Genomic DNA, 15,894 nt, shown 5'->3' on the forward strand with positions numbered 1-15,894 from the left:
CGTGTTACTATTAGACAAGAATGTTCCACTGTTCCTCCTTTCCTTTCCGCGCCGCTTCCTCTTCACCATAGAATAGCATTCTGTACCTCGATACTTTCTTCGACAATTGATTTCAATAGCATGCTCTCTTGTTGGTCAACAGTCTGTTATGAAAGGCTTTATTTACAACCGCTCCGAAACAAACATTTTTAGACATTTACCACGAAATCTAGAAGAAACATGACGTGTGTTCCGACATCACTTCCTATAAGAGTGGAATTCAATGTGTTGTTCGTGTTTTATTTCATCGTGTACGGTCAGCTTAAGAACTCGTTTATCCGAAAACATTTTCCCGTCGCTATAACCAATATTTAATAGCGTACACAAGCAATACATAGTTCAGGACAACTTGATGCTAATTTGCAATGTGAACGAAATTTTGTATACTTAATTATTTTCATAAATTAATCCACTTTTGGCCAGAAATAAAAATGGGACAACTACATCCTGAAATGCTCGCTTTCCTACAAGGCGTTATGTGTGTTGCCTAACTCTTCGGCGGTGGTAGAAGTTGCCATTGAAGATTTGCTATTAAAACCCACTTATCGCCGTCGAGTTAGGCAACACGCATAACGCCTTCCAGGAAAGCGAGCATTTCAGGATGTAGCTGTCCCATTTTTATTGTCAGTAACCGTACATTGCGTTGTGTACTATTTACTTTTGTGCATTTTTCTTATTTAGCGCCGATTTTCTGCAACTTTTGGCTAATAGCGGCGATGAGGATGAATGGCTACTGTATAAAATTCATGAAAGGACACTCAAAGAAACAGTGTCAACGCCAGGACTCGAATCAGCACCCAGAACTCGGATCGCACCAAATCAAGTTTGGTGCACTATTGGTGCATCAATTGACACAGTTAAATTTGCAATTTTGGTTTCTTTGAAACGATCGTGTCCGATATTCTCATTTGATGCATTTTTTTGGTTCAACACAAAGAGCAGTAGCAACCTTCAATGCATTTGAATGCACTTTGTTACTGCTGTAATCGACATATTTGAGTCGGCGGGAAATCCTTCTGATTCGCAAACACTCGCTGAAAAATGAAGGCAACTATTTACTTTTCACATTAAGATTTGATAAATTTACGTTTATCGGTAAAATTTCTAATTTTTAAGCTCAAAACAGGCTGTGAGAATTGTATGATGTTTTTAGATTTTATTTATTGGATATATTATCTTTCAACGAATATGAGTGTGTGATTGAGTGAAAGGGAATTACGTAATAGGTATTAATGCGTATTAGAATGAATGAACCTGTGGTAAGCTCATACTTACCAAAAATTCGGCATCATGAATTTGTGCTGCATGGCTGCATAAATACAGGATAGAAATGTTTTTCGAGAAGTCGTAAAGTTACGGACGCTTCTGACTTGTAACCAGTGATGTGCGTCTACGCGTAAACAACGATAGTCTACATTCTACACGTAGACTATTTTATACACGTAGAGTAGGTAATCTATGTAAACAACATGGCGAAAGGTGATAACTTAACAAAGAGCACCGTGGAATTAGAAGAAAATTATACTGCGTATCAGTTGCTGATGTGTGAAGAGATCTTTTCGTACTCTTTCTTCCAAATTCGAACAATTTCTCACCTAGGAAGAAACCTAATATATGAAATATTCTAGTGTCTTATGGGAAAAAGACCACTCTTGCCTCACGACTGCCATCTGTTGTTGTTTTTTTGCATACTATTTATCTTCTTCCATAGTTGATGATAGAAGAGAAGAGAAATTTTGTTGTAAATAGGATTCTTTTCATTTCGTTAGGAACCAATATAGTTGAAAATGTCACTTTCCTTTCATGAAAACCTTGAAAATTAATTTTAATGCTCTTTAGATTGTCTACGTAGTGTATGTAAACTACAACCCAATGTAATCTACGCGTAGATTACGTGTAGACAACGCATGTAGACGTAAACTTATAGTCTACGGCACATCACTGCTTATAACAATCCTATTCAAAATCAACGATATGCGTGATTGTACCATTGAACGAGCAAAATGTTAATGAGAAAAGTTGCTCTTTTTGATGTCCTCCACGCAACTTGAAAATTTTCTGTAACGTAATGGGACACAATCTACACGTGATTGTTGAAGTTATACGTAGCAATTTAAGCGAAAAATTCAGACTTGATCAGGACTCAAACCTGGGCCTCTGGCATACCCTTGTCTTTGAGGTTTTTTTTAAACTTTAAATCTCGCAACAATCACGTACGGAGTGCATGGTTCATGTTTATAATCGCATTCACATTTCAGAAATGAGTTGGAAAAGTAAAACGTTAACGATCATTTTAATAATATCTTTAAAAATTAGCTGCAAAGTAGGCGACTGAATGAGTCACTAAAAATCATGCTTCAGTGAGACTTTATGATCATTCTTCTGCTACACGGTTTTCATGTGTTTACAAGAAACTTACGTATCGTGCTATTAAAATTATACACTTAATAGGAAAATTTTAAAATGCATTTAAGATAGAATTGACGATGTATTTGGAAGAAAAGTGTGATAAAATCAAAACGAGAATATTGACGATAAGAACACCAAATTTGAGGAAAAAAAGCACAGAAAAATTCACGAGGATAACGTAGGCATGGTAGGTAGTGTTGCCCACGAGACGAGACTTTGGCCTGTCTCGTCTCGTGGAGCCTCGTGGAAATGCTGTCTCGTCTCGAAAATATTCGTTTATCTTATGACACATGGTCAATCTCGTCTCGTCTCGAATTTTTAAAAGTATGTCCCGTCTCGTCCCGTGGGCAACACTAATGGTAGGATTTCCGAGACCGAGACGATTGGTTGATTGATTGATTGAATTGGTGTTTTAAGTCCACTTTATGCACAGTAAGGCTAATCGGGACTGGACCTACAGTTTAAAGTGGGATCCGAACCATTATGTGCCTCCATCGGGTATCGAACCCGTGACCCCTTAACTACGAGAACGAGACCAAACACTCCAAAATTTGTGACATCTCTATAAAATCGAGACGAGACCGACACTCAGTGTCCAAGGCTCTCGGTCTAGTTGGAAACTTGGTATGGTGCTTGAAAATTTACCTAAACCAGATTGATTTTACTATGACACTTCTTCAGACATCAATATATCTACCTGATTACTTATAACAGTTAGATTAAGTCTCATATTTCGTTTATAGCAATCGTCAACTCAACCCATAGGGCCTCCCTGATGGCGCAATGGTAGCGTCGTCACCTTGTAATCAAGGGGTCCCGGGTTCAATTCCCGGTGGAGGAACATAGTGGTTCGGATCCCACTTTAAACTGTAGGTCCAGTCTCGATTAGCCTTACTGTGCATACAGTGGACTTAAAATAACAAATCAATCAATCAACTCAACCCATTGGTGACTATGAGCCTGTGTTGTGTTACATATTCCGAAGGGTTGTAGCTTCGAAACGAAGTGTAAAACAGCAAACCTTTGAGATGAGTTGTTTGTTTACCTTAATGAGCTCTATAACCTGGCTGTGGAAGTAACACGTTATATATGTTGTTTACACTAGCCTATGTACATTGTACCTCGAGATGACATCCAGTAACTGACAAGTCTCGTCTCGATACCGCCCCTGACCAAAATAGGCGTAACAAGAGAAAGGAGGGGGGGGGGCTTTCAATGAAAGTTCATGTGGTGACACGTTGTATATGTCGCTTATACATATGTATGTACTGTGTATTTCGAGACCCGAGGGGTGATCAAGACCAGGGGCGGCTCGCGGCCGAGCCAGAGTGGACCGTCACCTACCCAAAATCAGGCTAGCTCACCCTGTCAAAATGTAATAGGTAATTGGTGATGTCCCAACTCAGGACGTTCCAATTCAGGAACTGGTAATACTTTTATGTAGAAAGTTTGAAGTGTTCCCAACTCAGGAACCGCTGCCTCAGATTAGGGGGGGGGGGAGGTAAGGACTAGTTTCTGAGAGGTCCTTATCGTTACTGCACGTTACCCTGGAATACTACAAACATATACAGGGTGGCCACTAATTAAGGGGGCAACTTTAGTCACTGTAAATGTTTTATTAATTAAGCTAGTATTTTTCTTTCCTTTTTATCTTTCTTTACACGTATGTAACATGTAACCGGCATGGCGGAAGAAGTGGATGTTGTTTAGAATGGCAGCAAGTCGCCTAAGTATTGAGCAGCGTGTCAAATGTGTACGTGTATTTTCCATTACTAATAACGTGTAGCTGAAGTTCAGCGACGAATGCTGCAGGAACATGGACCTCTAGCACTTAAAAGTGACACTACCTCAAGAATCAACAAGTTATTTGATGCAACCGGAAGTGTTTCAGACCTAAAAAATCCGTTAAGCCACGAACAGATATAAGGAAATCCAATTACGTCTCCAAGCTTGCATTGATTTAAATGGAGCTCAAATTGATAATTATTTTGTTGGTTGATTTGGTGTTTAGGTCCACTTTATGCACAGTAAGGCTAATCGGGACTGGACCTACAGTTTAAAGTGGGATCTGAACCACTGTGTGCCTCCACCGGGTGTCGAACCCGGGACCCCTCGATTACAAGGCGACGACGCTACCAAGTTTCGTCTTCGTGCCATCGCTATGATGTCGAGATTCAGCACATTGCGACTCGCGAATTCTGAAGAAGAAATGACGGAACCGCACCCCGCGCGTAAATAATCAATCACTTGACCTCAAACTTCGATATGAAAATTTCAATATTATCGTCATCATAATTGCGATCATCGTTTCGTGACGTGAGGGGGTCATGTTCTTGTTGTTGACTCGTCGATGCTCATAAAAGTTGCCTCCAAAAACCGATATGTGCTCTTGCAATATTTCATCGGCTTTTCATAAAGCGTGTTCTTGATTTTTGCGCAAAAGTGCGTTACGCAGGGGGGGAGGGGGAGGACAACTTTGAAACAGTTCGATCTCTCGACAACCACCTTCAAAAGCACTCCAAGCCACTTAAAAGGCGAGGAAAAATGAATTTTTGCAGTTTAAGGTGTTTTAATTTAGCGGTTTTCCTAATTTCAGAGTGCCGTTGAAGAGTTTGTTTAAGTTTTGCTGATTGTTGTGCTGTGTAGCACGTAAGTTCGGGTCTGTCTTGCGATTGAGGTTCAGTCTTCGAAAAGATCATCGGTTCGATCAGTTCGCGAAATTTAATTCCCGCGATTATGCAGTCGTCGTCTCACTTTCGTTTCCCCCTTCCGGGCACACGCGAGCAGCACGCGCCCGGCGGTTAATGTAGCTTTTCGGCGCACGCGCCGTGAATGCAGCACCTGTAGCCCTTACCGACTCTTCCCCAAGGCGACAGTTGCGGCGTAGACAGCGCCGCTAGACGACCAACTCGGGAACCAACAGTGCATTTCCCGCCAAAGAAAAGGTGCCCCGGCACAGGTACACAGAATACTTTTTTTTTCTTCTTTCCTTCCACCTTCCGTTCTTGGAGCAAGTCAGTGCCCCTGTCGCGATTGGTCGACTGAGGTTGTTGCTATGGAGAGGAGTCCCCCCACCAATCTAATTCGCGCCAATCACTGCCTCGGAGAGAAATCATCGGGTGTGCAGATTTTGTAAAACGCTACATGTGCTATTGATTTGAGGGGGGGGAGAGGAGAAGTTATCTAGTAAAGGAAAATAACGACAAAAAAGAAAAGAGAGAGAAGAAAATGCAAGAGTGAGGTTTCGTGTTGATCCTTGGCCAGTTACAAGGTGTTGGCGCTCACGGTCGGAAGGCCAGTCGTTGTTCTCGCAACCTGTTCTTACATGTGCGACTCCGACGGGGTGGACTTTCCTGGACAACGAAACTCCAGCTAACAGGTAGGCTGAATGTTACGTACGTTTGGACGAACTTTGAATATGTTGACATGTGACTTTGATCCGTCTTACTCTTCTCGAAACATGATATTGTTTCGGGAAAATTAAGTGGTGTCTCTGTTTTGATAAATGGTTGTAACAAAATTAGAGTTGTCATCGACAAGAAAATCTTTCTCGTTTTCGATTGTCTCCAGTTGAAACTGTACTGGTATCGCGCCGAGCTGAAAACACCCGTCATGTTCCTAGTCTTATATCGAGTTAAATATCCTTTTTCGTTCTCGGTCTCGTGTCGAGTTGAAAATATCCATCTCGTTCTCTGAGTATGTCAAGTTGAAATTATCCATCTCGTTCTCGAGACTGTCTCGAGTAGAAAATATCCGGGTCTTTCTCAGTCTTTTCTGCACTTGAAAATATCTGTCCTGTTCTCGTCTCGATTTCCTAATAATGGTGAAAACAATGTAACAACGGAGTATTTCAAGCCAACTAAAGCCGTAAGTCTTTTAATACGTACTAATTAAAATATAATTAGTCACACAGCTACACTCTTTGGTAGGTCTAAAACAAGAGTCGAAACTAGACTCCGATATTTAAGCGTAATTTAGGTGTCATAGGTTACACATTTCTTGAAAAATTCCGAGAAACATACATTTTGCGCTTTACAAGACTGTGTCGCAAGGAATAAAATACAATCGGAATCTATTTATAACATTTCTTTACTTTCACATTGAAACGTTATAAGGCGACACCTTTTGGTTAGCCTCCCCGATGGTGTAGTGGTAACGTCGTCGCCTTGAAATGAAGGTGTCCCGGGTTCGATACCCGGTACAAGCACATTAGTGGTTCGGATCCCACTTTAAGCTGCAGGTACATTCCCGATTAGCCTTCCTGTGCATAAAGTTGACTTAAGACAAAAACCTTATTCACTTTTTGGTTAGCAAAATGCTTCGAAACCCTGACGATGTGTTAGTCAAATGATTGAAAATGTAAAGAACACGAATTGATTGGTTATTCGAAACTGGATTTGAATCCAGATTTTTTTCTGGTAATACTGTGTTACATTTAGAGATTGTACAGAGACGGCAGAGTTAAAATCGAGACAAGAAAGACTTGGTGACCGAGATTCTCGGTCTCGTTTGAGATTTTGGTATGATGTTTGAAAACTACCTAATACAAATTTGCTTTACTATTAGACTTCTTCTCAAGCGGAAATCTATCTGGAAATTTATAGATAAGCCATATACAGGGTTGCCCAAAAGTCAGTTTCCCCTGGGAGAAATTGTATTTGTAATTCTAAGAATTAAATTTAAAGTGTTGTTAAGAGTTCCACCGGGCAAACGGGGTTAGAATGTATTGCAAATGAAGGGAAACATGTTGAGCATGTACGGTAGATTGTGTTCTCTTACTTTTCTCCAACAATAAATACACATTTCCTTACTACAAGTATAATAATTTTGTTCTCTCCTAGGGGAAACTGACTTTTGGGCTACCCTGTATATTGTTATATTATTTACAAAGGCTATACATTAGCGGCAATTGTGTGACCGTGCTGCGTGGATGCATACACATTCAGGATAAAAAAAATCGTTTCTCAAGCGCTCGTAGTGTCGAAACGAGACAGAGTTTTCGCCTTTGTGATCTCTATACGCTGGCTGTGAAAGTTGGTGCGGTAATACGTTGTACCTACATGTTGTTCACATGATATATAATTCGAGACTCGAGACAAGATAGATATGAACTAGTGAACAAAGATAAAGGAAGTAAACCTCTGCGAAATTAATTATTTCATGTTCCTGCATTGACATAATTGAAGATAGTATTCAGATTTTCCATCATGTGTTTAAGTATCGGACTTGCATAATCGCCAAAAATGGCAACCTATTGAATTCAGCAACGCCAGAATAAAAATCACAATCGAATTTTGAGACTTGCGATCCTTAATTTCGAACAACGGTCTGAAGAAATCGCGCAATAAATCACTTTCGTTTTCACGATAGCTTACTTTATAATAGGTATACTTAAGTCCAGAAAGAAGCAAGATTCGCAGACATTATAGTTGCCAAAATCACCTCAGTTTTCAAATAATTAGACGCAGCTGGAAAAGTAGAGAACCGACCGCCGTGGGGGAGTGGTTAGCACAACTCGCTACGACGCCATGATCCCAGGTTCGAATCCAGGCCTAGGCATGGGTGTTCTTTGTGTGTTCCTTCATCAATTTCTTCATATAATCCTGATCGTCGCGATTACCCAAAAGTAGAAGAAAAGCGACGCTAAATAACAAAAACCAAATCAAAATCAATTAAAGTGCAAAAAACTGCTAATTCGAAAAAGTCCTTGATCCAAAAATATAGCAGTATTAACGAAAATGTTAACTGCAGAAATCAGCACTATATTGTAAAAAATATGCGACGTAATTTTAGGTTTAGCACACAATTAACATACCTTTACATTCCCCTAAAAAACAACCTTACATCCTGCAAATAAGAAAAAATCGAAAAACCTTTGAATTACCAAATAATTTCAATAAATTACGACAAGCTACTGGCCACGAAATTACCTGTGCAATGAATCAAATATTCAGACAGATTTGCCTCTTCATTGTGTCGAAAAATTAATTCACTTTAATTCTACAGCTAGTAATGTTCAAAACCTAATTTGTTAGCTTCTGTCCGAGAAACAGAGAAGCTAGCACACAATTAATATACGTTTCACGGAAAACCACGAAGAATAAACCGGGAAAGAGTGGAGTGAAAAGAAATAAAGATTGAACTTTAATTTCGTGTAAATCTAATGATTGTCCAAAGTGTGTGCTGATGAATAATTGTCATTATTAGCTGTTGGCTCGTTAATGTATTTTCTTTCTCATCTCTAAGCGTGAAAAATAGCGAACAGTAAATAACCTATTTAACCGAGAATATATGTATGTATAAAATTTTGTTTCAAAAGTCTTGTAAATGCAAAATAGTTGTGATAACTGCAGATAATGTGTCACGAAGATACTATAAGAGAATATCATTTATTGACCTTGAGTTCCTGATTTCAATTACTGATCAACAAGTTCTCATTTATTACATAATTTCTGATTTCAAAGATTGCAAGAAAGTATTGTGATGTTTGGTCCAGCATTCACTCATGTATTCGGTGTCTTTAATAAAGCGATTAGTTGTAGTGAATTATGATAGTACGTCTCTCTGTGTTAGTGAATTGTAAACGTAATCTAGTATCCGTGTATGCATAATTGAGAGAAGGCTTGTTCTTTCTTTATTACAATACATGGACGGAACTCACAAGATGTTGAGATGTTTGACCAAACTCTGTTTCAACTTGCGGCGACTATGAATTACCGAGGAGACTCTTTTTAAATCGAGGCAAGACGAGATTTTCGCAACCTATAATTTGTGATATTTGTGAAAACGAAGCAAATATGTACCTGTTTATTTATATGCTTTTCTATTATCGTAATTGCAAAGTCATTATTCAGAATAGAATTTTGTTTCTCTTGGGTTCCTAACAGAGCAACCAATAAGGATATTTATGCCTGGGGCGAGAATAAAACTTGGCAACCCCTACAACAAATGCAAGTTTACTGAAACTAGCAATTTCCTTTCCATTCAATACATGTCTTCATCGCTTCATTGTATCTGCCATGGAATAAGTAATGTCGATTCAAGTTCGTGCACTCTAGCGGTTACCGGGCTAACTTAGTCAATTTCACCTCGAATCGATGGTGGCGGGTCTGAAACTGTTATCAGTGTCAAATAGCCTGAAACATTATTGTCTAAATATTATATATCGCTACTTTTTTCTACTACATAGCCACTCCCTTTTGTAAGGGCGTGTGCACACGTGCCCCTATTCTAACTTCACCAACAGACAACTGTAAAAAAAGAAACAATATTTAAAGACAGACTCATACGATCAGATTATTAATTCGTCCTTCCTAAATTAAGAGTGGATTTTTTTCTAGATTATTTCAAACTTGATTGACAGAAAATTATTTCTGATTGAAGAATCTCAAACTAATGATTATTTCATCTAAATATTACAGATGTCGGGATTTTCTTATCATATTTTGTTCTCACGGTAAATATACGAATATTGTGAAATAAACACCTGTATTGAAGTAGTAAGTGCTGTACTTTGTACAGTAGTGTAGGAGATAACTTGAGGTGACATCATGATATCTTGACGATTGTATTTCAAGTTACGAATTTAATAATGCAAAGTATATGATCAGAAAGAGCTAAGTATAGAGTTAAGTCGATCTGCAGTTTGGTTTCGAATATTTCAGCGAAATTTATTCGACTAGTTCTTAAGATGGAATAAAAACATAGGGAGAAGAGATGTTAGATCTTAACTACAGGAAAGTTGAGTTGTTTGTAACTTACGTGAAAAATAATTTCATGTACTGTGTAATCATTGCTATGAGATAACAATGCATTTTTTTCGAAATAGTGCATGTTATTGTTCTTTTCTTTGCTCGTGGCAAAATTATTTTCCCTGTCTCTAATATTTAAACTTGCCCAGATATGAATTGTTCACGGAGTCGCAAAATGATGAACGTTGAGCTTGAGAGAGCCCTGGTACAGCTTTACTGAACTAGGAATGACGAGAATCATGGCAGTTTCAGGCCTAAATCGAGGATTGATTTAAGTACTGTGTATGGTGAGTCTGGCTTTTTACTCTTCCTGTCATTTTCCTCTAACATTCTCACATTGCTACGTTACGATTAACACAACGGTGTGTGTGACACTAATTAAATCAACAAACGAGTGACATGATTAACTCCGAGTTGTGTATGAACAACACGTAATGAAATATCCAAATGGTGAAGCATTTAATTTCTCATAGAATTGGTGGAATCTCGTAACCAATTGAACCCATAGTTGAGTATATACAGGTAGGTCAATCGGGTACTTCTTTTCATGTGACGTAAGTTGCTGGAGATCAACAAAAAATTGTCTGAACTACGTTTCTGCTGCGTCCATTTCTCAGTTATGGTCTTTGAAAGATAATCCCATCTTGGTTAATGTGTAAGTTGTAAATTAATTGCATATAATCGTTAAGATTGTAAAGAAAGTCTAGGGCGTACGCGTGATAATGTCATCGTGCTTGGTGAATATTCTGGACGGATCCAGCTGTATAATTTCCACTTTTAAATTAAATAAGATCGCAGCGCTATATAAATAACGTTGATGTGAGTTCAACAAGGTTTTTCTGCGACTCGAATGGACTTCTATAATCGGCTACACTCTCAATAAACAATTAAGGCACTGATAAAGCCGCTATTTCATAAATTAAACATCGCCTGCGACACAAGAGCTGGATGGCTAACAATATCCGTTAAAATATGAACAAGATCTCTTCTGGACAGAAACCCAAGTGTGTCCTACAAACCATCCCCTCCTCCTATTCTCGTCTCAAGTACAAGAACCATTATCTCAATATCGACTCATCGCATCGAGACGGAGGGGGGGAGAGGAGGGGAGTCTGGTATTTGTAACGAGGAGAAATACATTGTCAGATGTGACAGCCGGGGGAGGGGGACTCCCACACTTACACGCACATACACATTCAGCGTTACCCTCGTACGCACTTGTCCCCTCTTGCATGTGTGGGGACGGTGTACCGAACATTAAACTTTCATGGACTCCTATATCTTACGATATTGACCAAAAAAGGGACGGGGAGAGGAGAGAAGGGGGAGGGGTTATTGCACTCTTGGCCAAAAATTTTGCCGAGACGTGGTTAGAAATTAGTGATAGCTATGGTAGTCGTGTTTTACGTCGCTTTTCTATATTCTTAGGTTAATCGCAACGTTGAAGATGAATAAGGATTACATGAAATTTATGTAGAACATATTTTTCATAGTCTTGACTCGAGTTGCATTGTCTCATTGCGACTTACAAAGTCCTTTTGCTTTATGTCTCGTTCTCTTCTTGAGTCTCGGGGCCTCCCCGATGGCGTAGTGGTAACGTCGTCGCCTTGCAATCAAGTACACCCGGGTTTGAGACACAAGTGCTTCGGACCTCACTCTAAACTGTAAGTCCAGTACCGATTAGCCTTCATGTGCATAATGTGAACTTAAAATACTCAGACTCTTCTTGAGTCTCGAAACAAGTCTGTTGTCCATTTCGTTTTACGATTACGTTAAACAACACTTTATATCTGTCTAGAAATAACATGCACAATTCTAAGGCACTTTCGATTTAGGTAAAATGTGCCATGAGACGAGACTCTTGAACGGGAAGTCTCGATTTTACTGACGTCTCATTCTCGTCTCGAGATTTAAATGATAGCCTTTATCTCGCCTCACGATAGTGGCCTGTATAAATGTAACCAGGTGAATTGTCCATTGGTACGTTCATTCACTTTGTTCTATACAACGCGAGGTTCAAGAACTAAAGCAAGACTGACTTGAACGAAGCAGTTGAGAATCTCTGCACAAGCATCAGTGCAATTACATTACTTGGAAACAAATAAGCTGTGGGAAAGAAATGAATGAAAAAAGTGATGGACAATTTGCCTGGTATTATCGACTACTCGCTGACCTTCGTGGCGGGGTGGTTAGCACAGTGTGCTACCAGGCCAGTGGTCCCGGGTTCGAATCCCGCACTGGACAAGGATGTTCGTCGTGATTAACCAAAAGTGGCAAACAGAAATCAAACCAAATTATGGATTGATTGATTGATTGATTTCGTGTTTTAAGTCCACTTTATTCACAGTAAGGCTAATCGGGTCTGGACTAGGGATGGCCAAACGGATCCAAAAGTTACGGATCTGGATCCGGATCCGGATCCGAGAGTTTGTATCTCAATCCCATTATAATATTACCACACCTTAAAAGGTATTATGATCTTCGATTACAAAGAAATTTTTCATTAGTTAGTCCAAGATTTTTTTTTTTAAGTGTTGTTCCTAAAATACTTTGCTACGCATCGGCTAACACACTCGTGCACAAAAATAATCTTACTTGTTTAACATAAAATGTCAGAGGTTGTAAATGCCATTGAAACGAATATGTAATTATTCATTCGAATGTATTGGAAATGGAAACACACATAAATGTGAGACATTCCATTCCAGGATGAAACCTTTAACACATTTAACAAGATAGAAATGTTATACAAAAAATATACAATTGTTCTACAGTTACAGTTTTACAAATTAAAATAAAACATTATAATATATGCAGTATTATATATTACAAAGTGTATGGAGGGGTACAAAGGAAGAAATAAGTGATTTTTTTGTTTCAGCTAAAAAAATATTTTATTTATTTATTTATTTATTTATTTATTTATTTATTTATTCAAAGTTTCAGATACAGCACTTTTAAGGCCATTTTACACTGAAAACTCTAACAAATAACAAGAACAAGTCAAGGTGGTTTAAGGTAAAAACAAGAAAAGTTAAATATAAACATAAGGCATAGGGGGCAAAACCCCTCTCAAATGTCAAGATGAGGACACATTGAAGTAAGGATCTGACACCTGTGTCCCCCTCCGATTTCCATGAAACTTTGCAGGTCTATAAAGGGAGCCAAAGGAAGAAATGCGTTTTTTTTTTGGTTTTTTTTTTTTGTTTCGGCTAAAAAACTGTTTTCGGATCCGGATCCGAAAGTCGCCACAAGGCGACGAAGCTACCACTGCGCCATCGGGGAGTCCACATCAAATTATGGACTACTCCGATTTGGGATGATGGGTAAAAGTAGGGATGGTCAAATTCGCATTTTTAGAAATTGGGAATCCGTATAGCAAAAACGGAGGCATCGGATTTCGGATCCATTTTTGCTTTGCTCGAGCAAATTGATGTGATCAATTTGAGTGGAATGAATTGTTTCTTTGCTTGATTTTCTTTATTTTGAGTCCACTTGATGCACAGATAGGCTAATCGTAACTGGACCTACATTTTAAAGCGGGATCGGAACCACTATGACTTCATCTCCACCAAGTAGCGAACCAGAGATCCCTTGATTACAAGGCGACGATGTTACCCATCGGAAAGGCCCCTCGAATGAGTGAATATGCTCCTGTTCATATGAACCATATTTTGAAGAGTTCGTGGCTATATCGTTTCTTGTCTGGCGGTTATTCAAGGTCTTGAATTATGGCGAGTATGAGGGGTTGATTATTTCAATTTGGTTACTTACAGTCGCTTTTTATGTGCCTCTCCACAGTAAATTACGAAATTAATTGCAGCTCAACAATAAACTATATTCAAGTTTATAACTTCGTCTTCAAATGCGTACATCCTCGTACTACACAGTCACAGCAACAAAATTTGCTTGTAGTCTTAAAACACGCCATGCCATGACTTGGTAACAAGGTCTCTCTGGTGCGCATCGCTCCGTGTATTTGCAAGAGGCCACACGATATCCTCGCGACTATATGGCGTCAAAATTTTGGTCCAACTCTCCAGACTTGAATTGTTCTAACACAGTGACGCCTCACCATGAAAATGATTAGTGATCCTACTGGCAAAAATAATGTACTTAAATTGCAAGTAAAGCATCCCATGCAATGGTAAATAGAAAGGTCTAGATTTTTGTGGGCCTGAGTTAAATGTATTGCGTCATAAAGTCAAAATCTAGTATGCATACATGATCGTGAAATGAGGATACGAGAGTTTAAAATAAAGGACATTAAGAGCTTCATTAACAAATTAGGACGTGAAAGCATGTGGAAGAATTATTATGAATCCCGATTACCTTCAAAATCCGTTTTGTCTCCGAAATTCGTTTTCCCCTCAGAAATCCGGATTGCCTCCGAAATCCATTTTCCCTAAAAAAAAATTGGATTACGCCCGAAATCTGGTATGACTCCGAAACCAGATATTAAATTTTCCGAATCTCGATTTAAAATTTTCCGGAATCCAGATTTCGGATATGTTTAGCCATCCATACTTAGAAGATAAAGAGGCAACAGTCTTTTTTGAAGGAAGGGAGTCCGCATTTTCGTGCCATCGTGTCCGTGACGGACAGTTTGGCGGACTATATATAGGTATATAAACCTGAGTCGTACTAGCAGTAAGATTTTAACGCGGCATTCCTATCCACAAGCATTCAATATAGTTATAGTCTGCCAGGATGGGAGCAAGACATTGAAATTATTTACCACAAGTAGACAAGTAGCGACCCAACCGAGACGAGAATTTTTTTTCGTATGATCACTGGAACGCACTTTTTCCCGTAACTATACTTATGGTCAATTTTTTTTTTCTCTGAAAGTATAACCAAATCATGTAACAGTACGTCACCGTGAATAACCAAACCTTTTTATTATTATTATTTTACAAATGTTACTCTTTACATTTTGAAGTGACACATACAGTATATGAGTGATAACTTCAAGTTAATATTTAAAATGGAAATTGGAAACTGTAAATTACCTGTTCATGGTAAATTGTGCTTTTCACTTCCAGAGAAAGAGAGAGACAGAAAGTAACTCGAAAACAGAATAGCGAGAAGGAGAAGTAAATATGAGGAAAGACAGAGAAAAGGAGAGCGAAGAAGTAAGACAGACAGACAAATACACAGAGAGGGAGAGGGAGGGGGAGAGATAGATAGGTGTGTTACTTCGAGAATTGTCGAAATAAGATCGAGACTTAGTGTTCGAGACTCTTCGTCTGGTTCGAGACTTTGGTATGACATTTGAAAAATTTGTATATACCAAATTTATTTACTTTACGACTTCTTACTAAGCGGATATGTAGCTGATTATGTATAAACACGTCATACATTATTTATGCTAATTACGAAGACAATCCCTTAGCAGCCTGTGGTGTGACATTGCATATATTCGTACAGCGCGCTACGACGCGAGGGGTCCTGGGTTCGATTCCCGGCCTTTGCATTGGGGATTTTTGTGAGTGTCCTTTCATCAATTTCAACGTATCATCACTCATCCCCATCTTCGCGATTAGCCAGAATTTGCAGGAAAACGAAGTAAAACAATAGGTCTATTTTTGGCATGTTAGCAGCGCCAAAAGGAGGCGTCAAACAGAGAAACATTATTTAGAAAAATGATTTGTCTGAATTATCTTTATACGCTGTAGAAGTTTGTGCGGCGACG

At 38.9% G+C, this 15,894-nt stretch overlaps 1 protein-coding gene across 2 annotated transcripts in view; it reads left to right on the forward strand.

Moving 5' to 3' along the window:
- Positions 1 to 5,387: 5,387 nt before the first annotated feature.
- LOC145989234 (uncharacterized) overlaps positions 5,388 to 15,894 on the forward strand; it is a 50,060-nt gene continuing 39,553 nt past the window's right edge. The window contains exon 1 of one of the 2 annotated variants that reach the window (XM_083124558.1): positions 5,388 to 5,407. The gene's annotated coding sequence lies outside the window, so the exon portion shown is untranslated. Of the gene's footprint in view, positions 5,408 to 5,691; positions 5,828 to 15,894 lie in introns of those variants that run through there. The other variant, XM_083124549.1, reaches the window with a different exon arrangement.

This window comes from Lepisma saccharinum, chromosome 1, assembly GCF_977018435.1.
Source record: "Lepisma saccharinum chromosome 1, izLepSacc3.1, whole genome shotgun sequence".
Lineage (NCBI taxonomy): Eukaryota > Metazoa > Arthropoda > Insecta > Zygentoma > Lepismatidae > Lepisma > Lepisma saccharinum.